At 42.1% G+C, this 23,869-nt stretch overlaps 1 protein-coding gene across 2 annotated transcripts in view; it reads left to right on the top strand.

Annotated features, from left to right (window-relative positions):
- The first annotated feature begins 13,090 nt into the window (after nucleotides 1–13,090).
- Nucleotides 13,091–23,869, top strand: part of LOC127648811 (zinc finger protein 239-like) — a 95,272-nt gene continuing 84,493 nt past the window's right edge. Inside the window, exons 1-3 of one of the 2 annotated variants that reach the window (XM_052133578.1) lie at nucleotides 13,091–13,143; nucleotides 20,698–20,943; nucleotides 22,355–22,587. The gene's annotated coding sequence lies outside the window, so the exon portion shown is untranslated. The remainder of the gene's footprint in view (nucleotides 13,144–20,697; nucleotides 20,944–22,354; nucleotides 22,588–23,869) is intronic. The other variant, XM_052133581.1, reaches the window with a different exon arrangement.

The raw sequence follows: 23,869 nt of genomic DNA, 5'->3' as shown, positions 1-23,869 counted from the left end.
AAGAGACAGGGCAGAGGGAGTTGGTGCCGCAGGAGGCTCTAGAGGCGGGGGCCTGTAAGGCTCAGGAGGCGGAGCCGATGGAGGTGGCACCGTAGGAGGCTCTAGAGGCGGGGGCCTGGAAGGCTCAGGAGGTGGAGCCAATGACGGTGGCGCCGTGGGAGGCTCTAGAGGCGGAGGCCTGGAAGGCTCTGGAGGTGGAGCCGAAGGAGGCTTTAGGGGCGAAGACCTGGAAGGCTCTGGAGGCGGAGCCAAGGGAGGTGGCGCCTTGGGAGGTTTCTGAGGCGAAGACCAGGCAGGCTCTGTAGTCTCTGGGGGTAGAGCCGTAGGAGGCTCGGGAGGTGGGGTCGTAGGAGGCTCTGGAGTGGGGGCCGTAGAAGACTCGGGAGGCGGAGCCGTAGGAGGCTCGGGGAAAAAGGCTGTGGAAGACTCGAGAGGCTCTAGAGGCGGAGCCCTGGAAGGCTCGAGAGGCTTGAGGGGGGGAGCCATGAGAGACTCGAGAGACGGAGCCCTGAGAGGCTCGGGAGGAGGAGGAGCCCTGGAAGACTCGAGAGACGGAGCCCTGAGAGGCTCAAGAGGAGGAGGAGCCCTGGAAGACTCGAGAGACGGAGCCCTGAGAGGCTCGAGAGGAGGAGGAGCCCTGGAAGACTCGAGAGATGAAGCCCTGAGAGGCTTGAGAGGAGGAGGAGCCCTGAAAGACTCGAGAGACGAAGCCCTGAGAGGCTTGAGGGGCAGAGCCCTGGGAGGCTCGAGAGACTTGAGAGGCAGAGCCCTGGGAGGCTCGAGAGGAGGAGACCTGGGAGGCTCGAGAGGCGGGGCCCTGGGAGGCTCGAGGGGTAGAGCCCTGGGAGGCTCGAGAGACTTGAGAGGCAGAGCCCTGGGAGGCTCGAGAGGCGGGGTCCTGGGAGGCCCGAGAGGCGGAGCCCTGGAGGACTCTGAGGGGCGAGCAGAGCCCCACAGAGCCGTGGAAGACTCTGAGGGCGAAACAGGGGCCGCCAGAGCCGTGGAAGACTCTGAGGGCGGAGCAGAGGCCGGCAGAGCCGTGGAAGACTCTGAGGGCGGAGCAGAGGCCGGCAGAGCCGTGGAAGACTCTGAGGGCAGAGCAGAGGCCGGTAGAGCCGTGAAAGACTCTGAGGGCGGAGCAGAGGCCAGCAGAGCCGTGAAAGACTCAGAGGGCGGAGCAGAGGTCGGCAGAGCCGTGGAAGATTCTGAGGGAACCTCTGTGGTCTAGAGCACAAGACAAGACTGGGGAGAAGGTGCCCTCTTCCTTCTCTTTCTCCTTCGGCCAATAGGGAGCGTGGCCATGGGGACGGTCGAGGTTACAGGCGCTGGCTCCGGGACAGTCAAGGCTACAGGCGCTGGCTCACTGACCGTGGCAGGCGTGGGCGCTGGCTCGCTGGCCGTGGCATGCTTCGAGACTGGGGCCGTGGCAGGCTTCGAGACCGGGGCCGTGGCAGGCTTCGAGACTGCGGCCGTGCCAGGCTTCGAGACTGCGGCCGTGCCAGGCTTCGAGACTGGGGCCGTGGCAGGCTTCGAGACTGGGGCCGTGGCGTGGAACTCTGGTTCAGTGTCTGCCTCCCCCACAGTAAATGAGGAACCAGCGAACAGTAGGGCGAGGTCAATAAATTGAGTCAGGTCGAGGGAGCAGCGACCACCAGGCATGAACGACGAGGTTGGCTCATTCAGTCCACATTGAAAAATGTCTTTCAGAGCCACCTCATCAAAGTTCACCTGGTTAGCCAGGGCACAAAAGTCTACCACATAAGCCTCCAAGGGTTGACTCCCCTGACGCAAAACCAAGAGTTGGACCGCTGGGTCTATAATGTTACGGGCAAGGTTTATAGTTCTACAACCGCTGCCCTGCATAAAAAACCCTTGGCAAGCCTCCGAAGAGCCATCAAACCTCTCCAGGGGTGGAAAGCTTACGGCACCCACGGATGCGTTGAGAGCATCAACGGGCTCAGGGACAGACACAGGTAGAACAGGGTGAAATGAATCGGAAATAGTACGTACCTGCTGCCCCTGGGCCGTGAGGGCTTGGTCATGTCTCCCAACCGTAGATCCTCGTGCAGAACGTGCTGTGAAAATCTGCTCTAGTGAGCTGCGAAAATCCACCGGGGGATCCATTGTGACTGTTCTGTATAAGGTTGGTTATTCTGTAACGCATACACAAAACGAGACAGTCACAATGTCGGGGTAAAAACTGCTTTATTAAACAAAAGCAGGCAACAGTACAAAAGGGCAAATCCAGTGAAGAGTAGTCAAGGGGAGCGTGAGGTCGAAGCCGGGGAATCAGAGCATGTCAAAGGGGCAAATCCACAGAAGAGTAGTCAAGGGGAGCGTTAGGTCGAAGCCGGGAAATCAGTACACAACGAGACGAGACAAGCGAGAGGAAAAGACAGGGGAAGCTAGGGGAACACTAGAGCTGGCAAAGCGAAGGGGTAAACTAAACAATAACCAACAAGAGTGAAGCGAAAGGGCAGCGTATATATAGGGGAAAAGGAACAGTGCAGGTGAGACTAATAATCTAGTGATTAGAACGAGTGCGGGTGAAACTAATACTCTGATGATTGTGAGCGAGCGCGAGAGCCAGAGGGGGCGGGTGCAGGTGAAACTAATAACAGAGAACATGAACGCTAACAAGGGGACTGTGGAGTTAAATAAGGGACGAAAGTAAAACTTACGGAAGACCAAAAGGGACAAAATGGGCAAACAAGAGGTAAGGGCAAAACGAGACAAGGTGAATGTACAAATTTATTCTGCTAAATTGTTCATAATATGAATTAAATATCTATTTTAAAACCTAATCAGAAAGATATTTAGTGCCAAGTAAGTTTTACAAAAGGAATTATTTTTGGTTTATTGGTGCATGTCTCAAATGTGCATCAATCAAAGAAATGTAAACAACTTCCACCTAAGTGCATAAAATAATTCAATATATTTTACACATATTACTGTATAATCGCTTCAGAGTTTCAAAGTAATTTAAATGTAATTTCCTAAACCTTACCTTATCATGGAATCAAGAGTCAATACTATGTTATAAACCCTAATGGCTTTGGAGCAAAAAATAATAATAGCCAACATGGCTGGTCGATTTTGAGAGTCTAAGCTGTCCTTGTATTTCAAAGCGGCTTGCCGCCAGCCGGCCGCGGTCGATTGGCGCGAGGCAACCGCCAGAGAAAATGAAACAGGCGGCCCGCCAGCTTTTTGCGGGCGGCATCTCGCAAGAAATGGGAGTGGCGAATTCGGCGGCAATCGTTTCATCCCCGCCAGTGGCACGCACCTATAGCCGACAGCTTAGGGTCGGCGGCAAAAAGAAGCCGTGTGGACATTTTTTGCTATCTGGGTAAGGGAGCTGTTTTGCTGAATATTATCACGATTGAAAATGTTACATTGAATTTATTGTTCAATAAACAAGTAGTGTAGTTAATATTTATTATTAAGTTACTTACATTTTAGACACAAACCATATGAACTGTTTTTGTTCTATTTCACTGACTAAAATAGTTCCAAAGGAAAGCTACAGCAGTGCAGTGTTTTGTTACTGAATGATTCAGCGTTTTGAACGAATCTTTTGTATGAATGACTCACTAATTAAGAAGGTCACTTGCCGCCACCTATTGGCGGTTTAGTTTAATGTTTAAGTATTGCATTTGTTTTATATTCAAACATTTATTTAAAACATCAATCTCATAACATTATTTATTGCAGTTGTAATTGCAGTGCACATTTTTTAATTTGATAGGTAATAGCCCTATAGTGTCTTATTATTATAACAGAATTTATTGATCAAATGTAAGAATTTGACATGAAAGATGATGCATACATTTAATAAGGTAATACAAATGTCCTTTTTTTTTCCATCAAATGAAGGTGGAGACAGCCAACCTAGCACTAGCTGTGGTGCAATGATCACACATCAGATTCAGCCAGGGAGTGAGATGACAGGTAGAAGCAAAATAAGAAAAGAAAAAAATTTACATATTGTATGAAATATAGTGTTGCTAAATGTTGGACATTTAAGCAGTTTTAAGATAAAAACAATAACATTTTGTCATAAATATAATACTTTGATTTTTACTAAAAATAAATGTAGATTCTGGGCAAACAAATTACAATAAGATGGTTGTTTTGCACCAAGGTGGAGAGTGGGACAGTTCTGTTTGTAACACGAGGCCAGAAGAAGTGACAGGTGGAGAAGAGACAGGTACAAGAAAAATACACAAACTTTATAACTACATACATACATATATATGGTAATGTTTTAGTTTAAATTTCCAATAACACTAGTACTCCTTTTTACTTAGTGTATGAGGCTGATGATCCTGGTGGAAGGGAGAGAAGGAAAAGGGAAGTGAGGGTACCGTTCAAGAGAAAGCCTTTAATTATTTTGCACGGCCACAGCCTAAGGATTTAGGACCCATTTGATATTAGGACTGCTTTACTTCTAGGTTGGTTGTTTATGTTTTTATGTTATGGTCATACTGTGAAATAAATGTAATTTAGGGGGAAAAAAAACAAGGTTGTCCGTGTTTCAAAATTTTATTTGGGTGCATAGGATGGCCTGGATGGGTGTAGGATTTCCCGGCCTGAAATTGTGTCCCAGTCCGGCCCTGAGTATATACACAGATTTATTTACCAACCGTGTACCGTTTACAATATGAAACAATCAAAAAAGTATTTTACTAATATTTACACTATGCACATCAAATACTGAAGATGGGGAGGAAAAGGAACTGGACAATGCCAAATCAAAGAAATGAATAAAAACAAAAACGTCCAATCTTCCTAATCTTTTTATTTAGTAAGCATACCTAAAGCAAAAAAGAAAATGTAGAAACAAAACTCTTCAACGTCCGTGACGTCGTATCTATACTAACTAACCCCCCCAAAAAAACAGCAGTTGGCACTTGCCCCTGACCTAGTGTGATTGTACAGCAAGTCTGCAGTGGTGGTGGTGTAGTGGGCTAAAGCACATAACTGTAAAATCAGAAGGTCGCTGGTTCGATCCCCACGGCTGCCACCATTGTGTCCTTGAGCAAGACACTTAACTCCAGGTTGCTCCGGGGGGATTGCCCCTGTAATATGTGTTCTGTAAGTTGCTTTGGATAAAAAGCGTCTGCCAAATGCATAAATGTAAATGTAAGTCGTTCTAAGTGAGCAAAATGTATATCACGTGACATAACTTCTATTCCTTTTTTCTCCAGCCAGCACAAGTACATTGAAATAGTCAAACAGTTCAGAGACGTGAAAACCACAGTCAAACAAGACATCAAGAAAAACATTCAAAGCATTCGGAAGAATCCGAATGTGGAGCGAGCTGTCAGTGTTGGCGTTGGCGTGCCATTTTATATAATCGCGGGCTTCCGGTTATGGGCGTAGGCATCATGGTGACGTCATCAGTTCGGATGATGGGCAATAGAGTCAACCAACCAGAACGTTAAATCTGCGAAAAGCGAAAGACAGAAACGTCTCGGTTACGTATGTAACCTCGGTTCCCTGAGACAAAGGAAACGAGACATTGCGTTACTAACGCATATGGGGAGTGCCTTCACACACAACCTATTTGAACCCTCTCTACAATAACGCCAATATTCTAATATTGGCTATGGTGTTTGAGCCCCAACTGTTTTTGGCGCGAAACTGACCACTCGTTTCGGCGCGAACTGACCACTATAAAACAGGTGCACACACACCATATCCTCAGAATTTCTGACTAAGAACAAGGAGCGCATTGCTCGTGCCTCAAGAACTCTGAGTCTTGTGGTGCGGCTAGCGTTCGTAATGTCTCGTTCCCTTCGTCTCAGGGAACCGAGGTTACATACGTAACCGAGACATTCCCTTACGACATCAGTCCACTTGACATTGCGTTACTAATGCATATGGGGAACAGAATCCCATCACGCCGCACTACATGACATGACTTCCTAAAGAGGAAACATGGCGGCGCAGTCTTATAGGACGACGACCGACATGAGTATGCCACAGTGAGTGATCCTCATGATCGCCAGGAGGAGAGCACTCATAATGAATATATGAGCTATAGTCATATAGTATGAATTACTCCTTATGAACCCGGCCGGGAAGGGAGTTTATTTATAATGAAGTGCTTGTGACCTATGGAAATATAACAGCCTGAATGCAGGCAGTTGTGTAAATGATGCAGAGCCCGTACTTAAAAAGGGGGCATAAGTAAATATCTATCTATCTATCTATCTATCTATCTATCTATCTATCTATCTATCTATCTATCTATCTATCTATCTATCTATCTATCTATCTATCTATATATATATATATATATATATATATATATATATATATATATATATATATATATACACTCACCTAAAGGATTATTAGGAACACCTGTTCAATATCTCATTAATGCAATTATCTAATCAACCAATCACATGGCAGTTGCTTCAATGCATTTAGGGGTGTGGTCCTGGTCAAGACAATCTCCTGAACTCCAAACTGAATGTAAGAATGGGAAAGAAAGGTGATTTAAGCAATTTTGAGCGTGGCATGGTTGTTGGTGCCAGACGGGCCGGTCTGAGTATTTCACAATCTGCTCAGTTAGTGGGATTTTCACGCACAACCATTTCTAGGGTTTACAAAGAATGGTGTGAAAAGGGAAAAACATCCAGTATGCGGCAGTCCTGTGGGCGAAAATGCCTTGTTGATGCTAGAGGTCAGAGGAGAATGGTCCGACTGATTCAAGCTGATAGAAGAGCAACTTCGCCTGAAATAACCACTCGTTACAACCGAGGCATGCAGCAAAGCATTTGTGAAGCCACAACACGCACAACCTTGAGGCGGATGGGCTACAACAGCAGAAGACCCCACCGGGTACCACTCATCTCCACTACAAATAGGAAAAAGAGGCTACAATTTGCAAGACATCACCAAAATTGGACAGTTGAAGACTGGAAAAATGTTGCCTGGTCTGATGAGTCTCGATTTCTGTTGAGACATTCAGATGGTAGAGTCAGAATTTGGCATAAACAGAATGAGAACATGGATCCATCATGCCTTGTTACCACTGTGCAGGCTGGTGGTGGTGGTGTAATGGTGTGGGGGATGTTTTCTTGGCACACTTTAGGCCCCTTAGTGCCAATTGGGCATCGTTTAAATGCCACGGCCTACCTGAGCATTGTTTCTGACCATGTCCATCCCTTTATGGCCACCATGTACCCATCCTCTGATGGCTACTTCCACGTACTTCCACTACGACGGGCTCCATTTTCCTCTTCAAAGCATTGCGCCCGTCAGGAGCGCTTCCGCTGCGCGGGGGAGTTCCTCCCGTCGGCGCGAGGTGGGCGCTGATACGGCTGCTTCCGTTTGGGCCAAGGCTTGCGTGGCCTCACTGGTGGCTCGGCGGGGGCCGGTGCAGGCGCTGAGTTAGTGGGCATGGGTCTTTTAGCCAGGCGCTGACTTGAGACCGAGCGGGGGCGAGCCGTCTGCGCTATGCTCCGTTTGGGCATGAAGTGCCTTATGGCTTGTGACTGCTGCTGAGTCGTGACGTAGCGCTCAGCAAACGTACTCACTGCGTCGCCAAAGAGGCCGGCTGGAGACACTGGGGCATCCAATAGAGATGTCTTCTCTCTGTCACTCATCTCCGTGAGTGTCAGCCATACATGCCTTTCCAGAACTACCAGGTTACCCATGGACTTCCCGATGGCCTGCGCCGTGACTTTCGTGGCGCGCAGCGCCAAGTCTGTAGCGGCCCGGAGCTCTTTAAAAGTCTCCGCATCAAAGCCTTGCTCGTCCATTTGTCTAAGGAGCTTCGCTTGGAATACCTGAAGCACTGCCATTGCATGGAGTGCTGATCCAGCTTGTCCTGCCGCTGAGTAGGCTTTCCCCGCCAGTGTGGACGTCTGCCTACACGGCTTAGAAGGATGAATGGGGCGTGATATCCATGCCCTGCTACTCGTTGGACAGAGATGTGCTGCTACCGCCTCCTCCACTGGGGGTAGTTGAGCATAGCCGTTCTTTTCACCCTGGTCCACGTTTGAGAGAACGTAGTCACTGCGCGTGCGCGCTGAGAGGGGCGTGCGCCAGGACTTTTCAGGATAGTTCGCTGTGCACGTCAGGGAAGAACGGGGCAGTTCTGCGGGGCGCGGCCGCTTGACGGCGTCTGGACTGCAAGAACCACTCATCAAGACGAGACTGTCCAGGTACCTCTGGGGGAGACCACTCGAGATTGAGTTCTTCGACCGCCCTTGCAAGGACGCGAAGCATCTCCCTGTCAGTGGTGCGCACACGATCCTCGCCCTCGCTGGGGGGAGGGGCGGTAGCATCATCCATTGACCAGTCGCCTGATGCAGCGAGAGACATGACATCGTCATTATCATCCTTATCATCCCCAGCGTCAGATCCACCAAACGAGACGAGGCCGCACGCTCCTTCAGAGGGCCGGAGCTCATCTCGCACATAGCGTATGGGGAAATATGCGCTTCGTGGAGATTGAGGGGCTCGTGGGGCATGTGCCGGCACGAAATCCACCTCAAGTTCATCCTGCTCGACCTCGCGGCCCCGCCGTGCCCCCTCGTGTGAACCCTCGGGAATCACAGAAGAGGCTGGTGGGAGGGCGCGAGAGGCTGAATCGTCCCTCAGAACGAGGGCGATTCGTGAGCGAAGCGACTTGAGACTCATGTCCTCACAGTGAGGGCAGTCTGTCTCCATGAGAGCCGCCTCTGCGTGGGCGCGGCCCAGACAGAAAACGCAGCTCTCATGCTTGTCTGACGGCGGGATGTGTCTCTCGCACAAGGAACACTTACGGAACGACATCTTGAAAAAGACGCGAACACATATGTGGCTCTTCTAGATATATAAATATAGATTTATATTTATATAACTTATATCATTTATATTTATAACACAAGTATTTGCTTAAAAGGATACTCTACACCTGCCGATGCGCTGCGGAGAATCAGAATGCTGAGGTCCATTCACCAGCGAAGCGTCAAGCGGCGAGGCGGAGTGATGTTCGCCGGAGCACTGCAGGGGAGCGGAGAGTCTTCTCTGCTGTGAAGATTCCGTCTGCTGACTGGTGTGAATCGACGGTGAAGGTAAAGGGCTTCGAGACAAGAGGTAATCGCTGTCTTGAAGGAAGAAATTCTGAGGATATGGTGTGTGTGCACCTGTTTTATAGTGGTCAGTTCGCGCCGAAACGAGTGGTCAGTTTCACGCCAAAAACAGTTGGGGCTCAAACACCATAGCCAATATTAGAATATTGGCGTTATTGTAGAGAGGGTTCAAATAGGTCTTGTGTGAAGGCACTCCTCATATGCGTTAGTAACGCAATGTCAAGTGGACTGAAGTCGTAAGGGAACCGAGAGGAAGAAAAAAAAAAACTCCTAAAGAAACCCATTAACATCACACAGGGACGTAACACCCAAATATAATGTTTCTCATATGTATTGAGAAGCCTGGCAAAATCTTACATTTGACAAAAACACCAATATCATTCCAAAGCTTCTGAGTGTAGTGACATGACCAAAATAATAAGTGTACCACTGTTTCATCAGAGTTCAGACAAAAAGAGCATGTTAAATCAATGTCAGCTCTAAACATTTGTATACATTTCTTAACAGGGTATCCTGTGTATCAGCTTAAAGGAAACTTCTTTCACTTTGTTTGAGAGAAATAATTTTTGCTGTAAAAACCAGATTTTTTTCCAATTAAGGTTAACAAACAAATTATTCCAAAAGGAAATTACTGGTGGAACAGAAATCAAATTCTTAAGAAATAATTATCTTATTTTATAATTGTTGGCTCTTGACTCAAAAAAACGAATTTGAGAACAAATACAGTATATACTGATGTGTGACTACAGTTTTTAAAAAGCATACACAAACCAGAAGCAATAGCTCCCATAACTGTAGCTAATTATTTTGGGGTTATTGGTATTTAGAGAGAAATTCTGAGTACCTGAACAAAAGACCTTGATTATTAAACAACTGCTTCACAAAAAACAAACCATTACTAAACCAATCATAATAAAACAGAGATTTATTCTTGAATAAAATGTTCTTATTGTTCCAAATAAAACACTTCTGTGGTGAAAAGTTATATTTATAAATTAGAGCCCATGCTAAGAGAACCTGTCGAAGAAAGTTGGAAATTTGATAAGGAGTTTGGATACATCATAATTACACATTAAGAGAAAATGAATGCCACCAAGTTGTGAAAAAACAAGTTGAGGAAAGACATTCCAAATAGAAGCTGATTTGGCTAGATATTGATTCAGCCAATTCATTTTAAATGTATTGTTAAGGGAATCAAAATCAATAAAATTCAGACCTTTCAATGGGATAGAGGCATCACAAAAGTTTTTTGTATAATATTTAGTAAATTCTCAGTTGCTGCTGTAAGTCTTCTCTCTTGCTTTATTCCAATTTTTGTGAATTCTTATTGATTTAATCTTTTACTTCACTATAAGAAAGAACAGAGTTTTTAAGTTCCCAGTAAGAAGAGAACCCGTGCACATTATCAGAAGCTAGAAAATAGGTACGAATAAATATACTCTTATGGTCAGAAAATTGTGATGGCAAAATGTCAGTAGAGGAATTGTATAATTCCTCTGAAATAAGCCACAGGTCAATTCGGGACTGGGAAGACAGAGAGAGAGTTATTGCTCCATGTGAACATCCTTTGAGAAGGATGCAGCTCTCTCCAACTATCGATTAAGGAGAATCTTTGCATAAACATTTTCAAGTAGCCTAGTATTGTCAGGGAGTTTTTGAGGCCATCTGTCAATGCTACTATCTAAAGCCACATTAAAATCTCTACCAAAATAAGCATAGAATTTGGGTATTTATTCAATCATTTAAATGACTTTTTCATAAAAAAGTAAAGTAAGGGATTACTCTTAATTTTTCAGTAATTTCATTAGTTACTTCTGATGTAATTGCACTAAATACAGTATAGACTATAGAACAATTCTATATTTAAGCAATATCACATGCAAGAGTGTTCAATGGACATATGCAACAGTTCAATGACCAAGTAAATAGTAAAAACTAAATTATGTGACCAAGCCTCTCAAAAATGCCACTTTAGAACTAGTATCACAGCTTGGGCAGTTTCTGACAAGTTATTGGAGAAACAAGGATGTGTGTGTGTGTGTGAGAGAGAGAGAGAGAGAGCGAGAGAGAGAGAGAGAGAGCGAGAGAGAGAGAGAGAGAGATGGAGAGTGTACGATCACCTGTTGATGATGCTGTAGTCTGATACTCAGCTTTCTGAAGATAATGTCATTTTGGTGAAATGCATCCTATTTTCTCAGTGGAAAAATAGCCGTCCAAGCGGGAGTATGAATTTTGCTATCTTTTAAGAAATAGGCCTATATTGGTTTGCTATGTGCACTTTCACTTAAGTATAGAGCTTGAATAGCTAACTTTTCCACTGCTGATCAAATGCAGTGCATACTCTGTCATGAATTCAGATGCGGCTAATTTGAAATGAACTACCATAATTTTTTTTTCTATGAATCATATTTAGACGAATGTCGTCTTTGTCCTCTTAGACCCCGTTTCCACCTGGTATTAGGATGTGCTTGGGGTGATCCAAACACATGTGACCAGCCCTAAATACTAAACCTAAGGTCTAAACAGGGTCACGACAAACCACATACAAAGGTACTCAAAAATGCATGTGATCAGATTGCATTTGAGGTGTAAATGCTAATCTGTCCTGTATGTATCCTGGTAGCAATGAAGTGCCACCCCTCACCTGCCAATAAACTGCTGCACTAAAACAAGAGTTAAAACTTTGCCAGTTACAAGCTGCTTTAAAAGAAAATAGCAGTTCGATCAGAAAATTAAACAAAGCGGATGCAAACAAAAGCACGAGAACTTCACGGATCTTCTATAGTGTGTCTATAGATAGCTTATATAAACATGTAGATACACAGAAGAGAAGCACACATCTGAAGCTCATGTTAATACAGGAAATCCACTAAAATAACTTATAATTCTGCTCAAAATGTTGAATTACTTGAATTTCAACTGCATCTGGGAGAAACCGTGTGCCAGCTTTCTTGGTCTTTTCTGACTATTTATAATAATCCACAAAAGCTGGCGCTGCTGTCGGGAGGAGCCCCGGTGGCTGTACAACAACTCTCAGTTGCCAACCTCCTGAGGTATCAGAACTTGAAGAGAGCCATCTTGCAATGGGTCGACCGGAGTCCGGGACAACATCGACAGCACTTTTGCTTGCTGACATTCAGCGAGCCCTCTTCTCTCTCTATCACCCTTCCCCCTTTCCAACCTCCCCTTTTCCTGTTCCTGCTCCCCGGAACTGGGGATACCTGGCCCCGAAACCTGCTTCCCAGACCCGTGGTTTCCCCTACCCTCCTGTGGCTGTCTCCTCTTCCTCACAGGTAGGTGACTTCGTAGCCATCAGTGTGGGCATAGAACCTGGGCCTGTCTGCTGGTGCTGTGGGAAGCCTGGGAATTTGCTGGACCAATGCCATCTGATGGAGGTGGGGGCATTGGTTCAGATTCCTGATGCACCACAGGCCACACCCAATCGAGCTGGGACCAGTGAGTAACCAAGGAGGTACATATCAAGCCTTGGTGGAACCAAACCTCAATTTATCAATGCTTGATTAAGGCGAGGCATTGGACCCAGCATGCCGGGTGAGGGTGAGGGTGAGGTGTGTGCATGGGGATATTCACGATTACACCTTAGTGCCAATCATTTTTCAGTTCAAAGGGCAAAAGTATAGAATAGAGGTGGTTAGTCCCTGCCTCACCCATTCACTAATTTTGGGTACAAATTGGCCAGAATTTTATTAAGGGGAATACAGTATATGTGGATGGGTCCTGTAACAAATTGTAACGGTGACATTGTTGTCCTGAAGGTCCTGAGTGTATTGTAGATTTAGGAAATTATGATCGAAATAGCACTAATGAAATAGACAAAAATATCACGAAGGGTTAAGAACGGGACATAAGATATCCTCCAGTATAGTATTGTGCCTGGACTTTGGACTTAAGTCTCTTTACACTCCAGCACAAGAGATGGCGGTATGCAACCCGCCAGTAAATCCAACGAAGAAGATGACGTCATCATAACGCTGCGACGCGAGTCATTCTTCTGTATGCAGGTTTGTTTTTGAGCGCTTCAGCATTTCAGGTGAATTAAACGATTGGAAACTGCTTTAAATTTATCCAGTAGTTTCCTTCCATACGATAATGTTATTGAAACTGTTTGTGTTGGTATGAGAAGTGCTGATTTTAGTTTTTTTTATGTATGTTTTGTGCGTCTACATATACTTCGTTACTTGTATATCCTGACCAGGAAATGTTGAGATTACTTGAATGAATGTATTTAGTAGAGAACTGGTTATACATACAGAGTTACACGTGCATATTCCTCCTTTTATTTGTTTTTGTGTATCGGACTTGTGAGATTATTATTATTATTCACGGTTGTGCGCCGATACAGTCTTTAAGTAACGGAAAACTATAATAATCTCTTTAAGTTGTATAGTTGTGAATTGTCATTCTTCTTTATTGATCATGTATGCTTGAGACGTGACTCGTTTTGTTTGGTCCGGATCTTTCGGTTAAATACATCTAACATTTAATTCACACAAAACATTGTTTTCAATTAGTCTGGTTTCAAAGTCCTTTTGATATTTTTATTTGGGGCTTAAAGTAAACATGTTTGACATAAGTAGTTTGAACTGATAATTATAATTGTTTCTAATATAATAATAATAAGAAAAAAGCAGTGAAAATGTTTTACCCCTTTAGTTTTAAGATGTTATTACAGTAATGGTTCACCTAAAAATTATATGTTTATTCTCTTATTTACTCGCCCTTATGCAGTCTTGAACTTGTATGACTTTCTACCATGGAACACAAAGATTTTATTTTATGGAGAAATTATGTAAATATATCAGTACAATCCAAGTCAATGGGGACCAAACAATCTGATTGATTTTGGGTGAGAACAGACCAAAAAATAACTCCTTTTTCACTATAAATCTTGACAGTCTCCTTGGCGATCAAGCTCGATTACTCTTCCTATAGCATCATCTAGTGCTCTGCACATGCGTCAAGCACTAGGAAGTGTAATCGAGCTTGAAATGATGATCGTGCCTAGAGACTGCAATGGCAAGGTGTAAAAAAGTGTCATATTATCATCAGTTCTCACCTGAAACCAGTTTGCATGCTAATTGAGTAAACCACTGAATTTATGTCCTTTTTGGGGCCTTTGGTGTTGGAACCTTTAATTCTATGGACAATTAGACATCATATCTGCATTAAAATATCTTTAGCCCTATTCGGACGGGACTAGTTTTCCTGAGAAGGTTAGGGAAATTCATGACGTACTTTATCATTTTAATCCCGTCCGAATCTGACAAATCTGTTTTTCTCACAACCTCTGTAAAAATATCTGAGCAAATTACTTACTGTTTTTCAGCAAACTCAAGGGTCCTCTGAGAAATCTAATCCTGTCCGAACGTGAATGTCTGTGATATATAAACTACCATTCAGATCATACTTACGTGTGCCAATCATCTGCCTGCTGTGCACCATTCAATATGGATGTAGCATATTTGCCATCCAACAAAAAATTAAGAAAATAACATCAAGGACAGCCAAATCACGTAAACTGCTAAGATTGGCCACTGTAATATACTCACAGTACATTTCACAGCTCAACAATGTAATGGTATAATTATAAAAATGCACAAATATGTCTTGTTCATTTTAGTGGGTTTATCATAAGCAGCCACAATGAAGCAACTCGTGAAGTTTATTTTAATAGGCTTTTTAAAATAAGGAATGTATAATTTATTATTAATAAATAATTTTTACCCATTTTATCACCTAAGTTGTGTAAATGTGTTCAACCTTCTGGAAAGGCCTCATTTAGAAAACAGACACACTCACCTCTGTAATAAACATTATCTTCAGTCCCATCCGTACATTAAATCACAGATGTAATAATTATAACTCAAAGGTAATTTAAACTAATCTTGTCCGAATAGGGCTTTTGTTTGTGTTCTGTGAAATTCAAGAAATTCAGAGTTTGAAACCACATAAGAGTTAGTAAATAATGAGAGAATTATCAGTTTTGGTATGATGCACCAATTGATCAGCTGCCGATCTAAATCGGCTGATCTTCATCTTAAATATGTGATCAGCGATTGTTTCTAGATTCAGGGCCAATCTCTTTTTAATTGGCTGTAAGCACTACATGAAACATGACAGTGCGGCTATCGCAAATGTACACTTTCAGAATTTACACTTAAGAATTACATGTGTTTTATTCATTATTAAAATTAATTATTTATTTGACCTATATTAAGGTGCCTAATTTTCAAGAGTCATTACAGTAGTAATTCTGACTCGCTGCGCAGTTAGAACATGGAGAGGAGAAAGATGCTGCAAACGGATGTGAAAACAACAAATAAATATGTGAATACAAATCTGAGTATACTTAATGTAAAGTGAGTTGTGACCGACGGTGTGAGAACTGATAGGGAGAGATTGAGCGGTTATGCAGGCTTTTTAGTTTCACTTTCTAACATGCGCACTCTCCACTCCAGGTGCTCTAAATCTTTCTTTGAGAACCCTGGTTTGTCACAGTACCACTAAAAACGGCAGTAACAGTTTAACCTTCAAGGCACTGTGTCTTCATGCAGTTTCTTGATAATTAGTGAATTTTGTTTAAAAAAAAAACATCAGAGACATTAATCAAATAATAGACACTAATTTGTTTCACTTTGTTTTAAAAAGTGGTGGGGACAGTTTGGGGCAAAGCGAATGCACAGCTGAACTTGAACTATTTGCACGCTAGATGTGAATCTCGCATTTTGAATAGGCCAGTGCAAAATGAAAAGTCTATAAAAAAGGGAAAAGCCATACATGCTCGAGAACATGCCTGTCCGTTGTCACTCATCGCAACAGGACTCATTATAATAAACTTCAGGATTCCATTGACATTTATTATAATTCATATGAACGAAATGGAAATTCTGCTCAAGAACTGGAGATGTTTATGCTGCATTAGACACTTACCTGAAGAGAGTGTATTTCAGAAAATGGTGGGGACAAAATTGACAAAGGCAAAAATTGGTAGGGACATATCCCAACTGTACCACCCGTAAATATGTAATTCTTATTTTTGAACGTATCTCTGCTTTGTGTGATGCTCTTACGATGTTTACTGGTTGCCAGTATTAATATACTTTTGTATATTATATAAATATAACCTTTGATAGTGACAACATAACTATTTTAAAACAAATAAATGTTAGCATTTCAAAATTAAATTTTAATGTAATTTTACTCTGTGGGGCATAAATGTATAATTGCAGCATATAACCAGGTACGGATTAACGCACATGCCTACTGGGAACTTTTTTTTTTTTTTGCACTAGGCCCTGGCAGATTTACTGTGTGTATTTCTTTTTTTGTCATATAGTTATTTATATATATATAAAAAAAAAAAAAAAGGTAAAATGGTGTTGAATACTGTGAAATTATGTGCTTATTTTGTGCAGTTGCGAAGTATTAAGTGGTAAATTTAATTGTAATGTATTGCTGCGCTGTTGAGAGGGACATCTAGAGGTGAGTGGAAATCATTGTGTAATTGTGGAGCGGAGGGGGGCGGGGCCGGGTCGGAGTATCGCGCGCCCGGTCCACAATCGGCCTGATGAGGTGCGCGAGGGATAAAGGCGGCCGGTGACGATGGTTCGAGAGAGAGAGAATTACGGGCATGTCCATGTCCCCCCTCCGCTCCACAGTAACATAAGCAGTCATGTGTAGAAGATGGTTACTAAAAATTAAAAAAATTTGTTTAAAACCACAACCAAGTGGATCAATGAAAAGAAAGCTACAAAAAAAAAAGACAAAGAAGCAAGAGAAGCTCAATTGCTACAAAAGCTACCAACAATCTCCTGCTTTTTTAAAAATGCAAACATGTTCCTTCTGCTCCTTCAAATGAAGATAGCGCTAGCACATGTATCCATGATAGCAGTGATACTGAGCCAGCCTGTGATAACCACAACCCGCCGCCACCGCAAAGTCATCTTACTCAGGATGATCACAGTAAGAGTAAGACAGTTGATGAGTTTTGGGAGACCATTAGCGACCCAGCATTGTGGGGAGATATAAAAAGGGATTCGGTGATAAGTATTCTTATTAACAGAGGGGCTGCCGCTTTCCATAACTGAAGCTCAAAATATACTTCTTCCCTAAGGGATAGTGGTCTGTGTGGTAAGACACACTCCCTTACCAATGCACACTCACCAAACAGCCATATTATTTCCCTAGAGTGGCTTTTATACTCTCCACCAATGGGACAGGTGTTCTGTTATTTATGCAAAATGTTTTCGTCCAAAAGACATGCCTTTACAGATGGATTCAGTGACTTGAAGTACCCAAAATGGATTTCTGAACTCGAGAGGAGCCCTGGTCATATGTCTTGTATGCTAGCCTTATTGCATAGATCTAAAAACACATGGACTCTGGTCAAACAAATTGCTGGAGAGAGGGAATACTGGAAAGAGCTACTGAAGTGTATGGTGGGATTGATATCGTTTTTAGCCGAAAGAGGACTGGCGTTCAGGGTGGATGACGAGCTGTTAGGTTCACCTCACAATGGAAACCATCTATCTCAATTCGACCCATTTCTATCGGAGCATATTAAAACACGTGGCCAAAACGGAAGGGGAAGTGTATCTTATTTGTCTTATCTTATTTATACATATAAGTATAGGAGGAGTTTAATGATGTATTTGGAGAAAAGTAATCGCAAATGAATTAAAGGATGCCAAATATTTTTCAGTCATTGATTCAACACCAGATTTGTCCCATATAGACCAGTTATCATTCATCTTCAGATTCGTCAATGGGAATGTAATAGAATGATTCATATCTTTCGAGCCCATTTCATGTCACACAGGTGAGAATTTGTGTGATTACAAAATGTAAATGGTAAACGACCTTGGCTTGGACATGTTAAACTGTAGCGGCCAATCGTACGATAATGCGAGTAATATATCGGACAGATACAATGGACTGCAGGCTCACTTACAATGAGGAAATCCATTGATCCATTACATACCTTGTGCTGCTCACTCATTGAATTTATTAGGTGTAAACAGTATACAAAGCAGTCCAGAGGTCGAACAGTACTGTAGTCTGCTACAGTCATTGAAATCATTTTGTTATGCATCTACTCGCCGATGAGGAAAAGTATTTGAAAAGACAAACTTAACACTTTTGTCTAATACTTTGTGGAGATGTAGGGCTGATTCAGCCAAAGCTCTTTGGCAAAATTACAGTAATATAAGAGAGGCCTTAAACAGTATAGGTGCAGATGAGACCGAAAAAAGGGAAACGCAATGAAGCATCGGGACATTTTACCAACTTTGTTTTTGCTAAGCTAAATGCCTTTGGTGATTGATATTGCTCCTTGTTTTTATAATGCATTGACTGCTAAATGCATGTCTGCTAAATGCAGAAATGTAACTGTCAATTTGTCATGTAATATTCTCCTTTGATATGATTTGAAGAGGTCAGAAGCATTTTTATATGTTGACCGATACTGGTGAGATATAAATAAACCAATTTGTGGTGTGGAAGTACAGAATATTGTGTGCATTTTCCCTCATATATTAGTGTCATTGTAAATCTTGTATGAGGGCATACAGGTGCAAAATGTCGAAAAATGTGGTGTAAGGGGCCTTAGAGACATCTGTGCCCAGGGAACATCAAAGTTATAATCTGTCCCTACATATAACATGTAATATGTTGCAGTGGGCATTAAAAAAAAAATCGATCAAATCATAATTAAACAAAAAAAGTCAATTAAACACTGTGAGCCATATATATATATTCACTGACTAATATGCTGTTGGTCCTCCGCTTGCCACCAAAACAGTGCCGATCCTCCGAGGCATGGATTCTACAAGACTTCTGAAGGTGTCTTGTGGTATCTGGCATCAAGACATTAGCAGCAGATTCTTCAAGTCCTGTAAGTTTTGAGGTGTAGCTGCCATGGATTGGACTCGTCGGTCCAGCATATCTCATAGATGCTCCATCAGATTCAGATCTGGGGAATTTGGAGGAACCACCTTGAGCTCTTCATCATGTTCCTTAAACCAGTCCCAAATAATGTGTGCAATGTGTCAGGACACATTATCCTGCTGAATGAGGCCACTGCCATCAGGGAATACCATTGCCATGAAGGGGTGTACCAGGTCTGCAACAACGTTTAGGTAGGTGGTACGTGTCTAGACGTCCACATGAATGGCCGGACCCATGGATTCCCAGCAGAATATTGCCCAGAGCATCACACTCCCTCCACCAGTTTGTCATTTTCCCACAGTGCATCCTGGTGCCATCACTTCCACAGGTAAACGACACACACGTACACGGCTGCCCACGTGATGTTAAAGAAAACAGGATTCATCGGACCAGGCGACAAGCTTCCACTGCTTCAAGGTCCAGTTTCGGCACTCGCGTGCCCATTGCAAGTGCTTTCAACAGTGGACAGGAGTCATTATGGGTGCACTGACCAATTTGTGACTATGCAGTAGGGTGAAATACACTGTGTGTTGTGGCGCATTCCTCCTATAACCATCATTAAAATGTTATGTGACTTGTGGCACAGTAGACCTTCTGTCAGTTCTGACCAGACGGGATAGCCTTTGTTGCCCTTGCGCACTGGTGAGTCTTGGGCGCCCAACACCCTTTTGCCAGTTTGTCCCTCCTGGGACCACTGTCGGAAGGTGCTCACCACTGCTGACCGTGAGGACCCCACAATCCTTGCCGTTTCAGAGATGCTCAGTCATCTGGTCATAACAATTTGGCCCTTGTCAAAGTTGCTCTGGTCTTTAAGCCTTCCCATTTCTCCGGTATTCAACATGTTGACTACGAGATCTGATTGTTATCTTAACATCTAATCTACCTAGAACTTGACATGTTATCAATGTTATTCACTTCACCTGTGAGTGGTCAGAATGTTTTGGCTCATCAATAACACATTCACCTTGAACCAAAAATGTAATTATATATCAGTTATCATTATTGAATTATGTTTACATTAATAATTTACTTTAGATCTTAATTTGTATTAGTAATTTTCCACCTGTTGTCGTAGATGGATATTTGCGTGACAGCAAATAGGAGGTGGCTATATTAGATTTTTTTGGACCACTTAGTTATTTCTAATTCTTTTTAGTTTCATTTGTTGTGCCATTTGAATTTAGAAATATCTTTGGTTAAGTTCAGTGTGGTTGACAATCTAATCATATATTGCAATATATTTTTATAAAAAAAATATTGTGAACATATTTCTTCCTTATTACCCAGTTCTAGTGTGCAGGGGTTCCAGCACATGAAGTAGAATGGTTCTTCTGGTAATTAGTAAGCATATTAATGATATATATTCAGAGTATCTTACGAATGTTTATGGGGCTCAACTGTAATGAGGTAACTTCTGTGGCAATACCTTGAGTGTAGTTTACCTGCCGAGAAGCACCTTGGCAAGTTTGTCGTCTCCATCAAACCCCAAAAATTCCATCAAAATCCTCCACTTTGTAAATGTGACGGCTGTTTGCTCTGATTTTACTCCGGTCTCTGTGTCTTTAAGTGAATCTAATATGACAAAATGTTTATTACAGACTTTTTTTTTTATTCTGACATTTGTTTTTAATTTTGGCAGGTCTGGTCTTCGCTACCATACAGTGATTGTGAATCCACTCCAAAAATAATCAACCAGTAAATTCTCAGAATATTCCTGTCATCTTTGAATTAAAGAAGTGTTTCCAGAAGTGCAGGTCAAACTTCAAGTGTTCCAACATTTTCTTACATACTATTGTAAAGATGGATTTTATTAAAGAGGAGAGCGAGGACATGGGTTATCCAGAACAAAACCGAGTGGAAAATGATGATACTGAGGAACAAAGAGGTTGGTGTCAATTCTTGATTCATTAATGACTGCTGATGTGTGATTTTGGTATCTCACAAACATCTGGGATTTTCTCTTACAAGTCTTGAGCAAGATCTGAAAAAAACTGTGGTTTCAAACGTCCCTTTTAATCATTTATACTAATTTATTCTTCATTCTGCCTCGCAAGCCAATTTAAAATGTTTGCATTAGGTTTGACTTTTAATATGATCATGTAGTTTTCTTCAAAGATTTTTAAACAGTACAGTATGTATATATATTATGACTGTGGGCAGGAAAGAGTTTCATATGACAATTCCATTGTTAATCATTTATTCTAAATAATTAATTCCTAATAATTGTGACATCAACTTGTATTCATCATTGTAAACGTATTCAATGGAAAGGAGGAGGCAAGAACCGGCTTTTCAATATAAATAATAGGTTTAATGATAAACTTAAAAGAAGACACAAACACACACATGACGGACATGTCCGCTAACGATCTCTCTCTCCCGCACAGCCCTCTGCAGTCAGCCTTTAAACCTCACAGAGGCATAATTAGCCTAATACGGGACCGGGTGTGTAGGATCACGACCCGGCCCAGCCCTCCGCCCTGCCACATTCATCCACTCCATAAAGAGCAGTTTTTAATTAAACTGAGGTTTTCTTTTGCAATAGAATTATGGCATGCGTATAGGCCCTGTTAAACAACCTAATGATTTCGTTCGGGAAACAAAGGTGATTTAAATCATAAAATAATACAAAAACACGTGTACAATTGAGTTCGATTTCATTTTCTTTAGGCAGCATTAACTGCATTAACAATACGAAATACAAACAAAATCGACACAGTGTAAATTATTATGCAGGCAAATGAAGCCGGTGAAGGAAATTGGAGATGGTACATTTTTGGATTTTGGAGGGTGGTTATTAGGGATGTGCCCGAAACTGAATTCAGAATGGCACGAAAAATTTTATCAAAACGAAAAACGAATTCTTCTGAATAATAGAAAAGTTATTTGTTAGACTGATAATGCAACAACAGGCTCTAGAATAAAGCAATATTTTAAATAAACTGAAATTGCAATGCAATGGTGAGTCTATAACCAATACGTGTGTAAACTTTAACAATGAAAATGCACACTGTGTGATTTTAAGTACAAATCAGATTTGCTGCCATGTTGCAGTGTCAGTTTATTGTGCACATCCCAGAAATCTGAGCTTGTCAAGAGTAGATGTTCACCAATAGTGGATTTTATCGATACAGATAACTAGGTGTTGGGAAAGACCGATAACAGATTAGATGTTTATATATATATTTTTTGTATTGTTAAAATATTTCTTGCATTCTGCCCAGGGCTACCTCACATTTGTTGATGTTTAATGTTTTTTTTTTTAATCTATTTAATGTGTGTTTTTTTTTTTTTAGACCTTATGGAAGTGAAAGAAGAAATTGAGGAACTGAAGGAAGTGGAGGAGAAACATCAGTATCAGAAACCTTCTAATGTCACACCTGGAGAAAAATCATTTAGTTGCTCACAGTCTGAACAGAATTCCTCAAAACAAACAAAGGCTCGTATAAGAATTCACACTGCTGGGAGGATTTACACATGCCCTCAGTGTGGAGAGAGTTTCACACGTAAAACTCATTTTAATAGACACGTAAGGAATTATGCAGAATATAAGCCTATAGCATGCCTTCAGTGTGGAATGAGATTCAAATATCAAGGACAGTTTAAGGCTCACATGAGAATTCATACTAGAGAGAGGCCTTTCATATGCCCTCATTGTGAAAAGAGTTTCGCATATTCAAAATGTCTTGAAAATCATCTGCACGATCAGCACCCTGGAGCAAAGTCATCACACTGTGATGAGTGTGATAAAAATGTTATGGTGGCATCAAATGAGGAACCCCTTTTGTGTTCCTTGTGTGGGAAAAGCTTTTTATGCTTGCACAATTTCCAAGAGCACCAGAAAATTCATCCTAGTGTGAAAGCTCATGTGTGCTTTGAGTGTGGCGATGCCTTCTCAAAAGCTGGCAATTTGAAGATGCACCAAAAAATCCATATTGCAAAAAAACCTTACACATGCTCACACTGTGGAATGGGATTCACTCATTCAGTAGCTCTGACAACACATGAGAAAGTGCATACTGAAGAGAAGCCTTGATGTGGGATGAGTTAAACCCAATCAAATCATTACAAAACAAATTCTCAAAAAAGTGTAATGTTCCTTAAACAGCTAAATGTGGTGTCAAGTTATTTAATTTTTTTTTAAATGCTGTTCTGAAACATGAGTAGTAATAATAACACACATATACTAGGCCTAATAGAAATGTCTCCTGTTGAATCCTTTCAGTTTATTTTTTGTTAGCTGTTGATAAATTACAATGAATTTAGAACGGAACAGACTTGCTTGCCGAAAAATCATTAAACGGTCATTCTAAGGTTAGGAGCTTAAACAATGAAAATATATCTAAGAATATATAATCTATGAAAATTGTCTTGGTTATGAATGTAACCATGGTTCCCTGAAAGTGCTATACTGACCCTATACTGACGCTATGGGAGCTCTCAGGAGTACTGATCTCTGAGACCCCTATGCACTTGTATCATGGGCATATAAACGGGGGCACCATACCACATTTGAATTTTTTTACTGAAGGGAGAAGGCAAAGCTACACAGCGTCTCATTCCCTTTTTTCAGGTAACCAAGGATACATTCATAACAGACATTGTGTCAGTTGGAGCTGATCTCAAAATATAGATACAAAGATACATCATCATGTTCTCCTTGCCAATGCAGGTATCAGTGCAGCTGCGTCTGTATCGATATTATGCAGCACTTAGTAGCCCATCACGTCTATCATGCAGTGCTGTTTCAATCACCTGAGCAGTTGTAGACCACCACATTTAAATTGGATTAGACTTTTGCTACCGCCGGC

This window comes from Xyrauchen texanus, chromosome 9 (genome assembly GCF_025860055.1).
Source record: "Xyrauchen texanus isolate HMW12.3.18 chromosome 9, RBS_HiC_50CHRs, whole genome shotgun sequence".
In the NCBI taxonomy this organism is placed as follows: domain Eukaryota; kingdom Metazoa; phylum Chordata; class Actinopteri; order Cypriniformes; family Catostomidae; genus Xyrauchen; species Xyrauchen texanus.
This window is presented reverse-complemented; position numbering and strand designations above follow the sequence as displayed.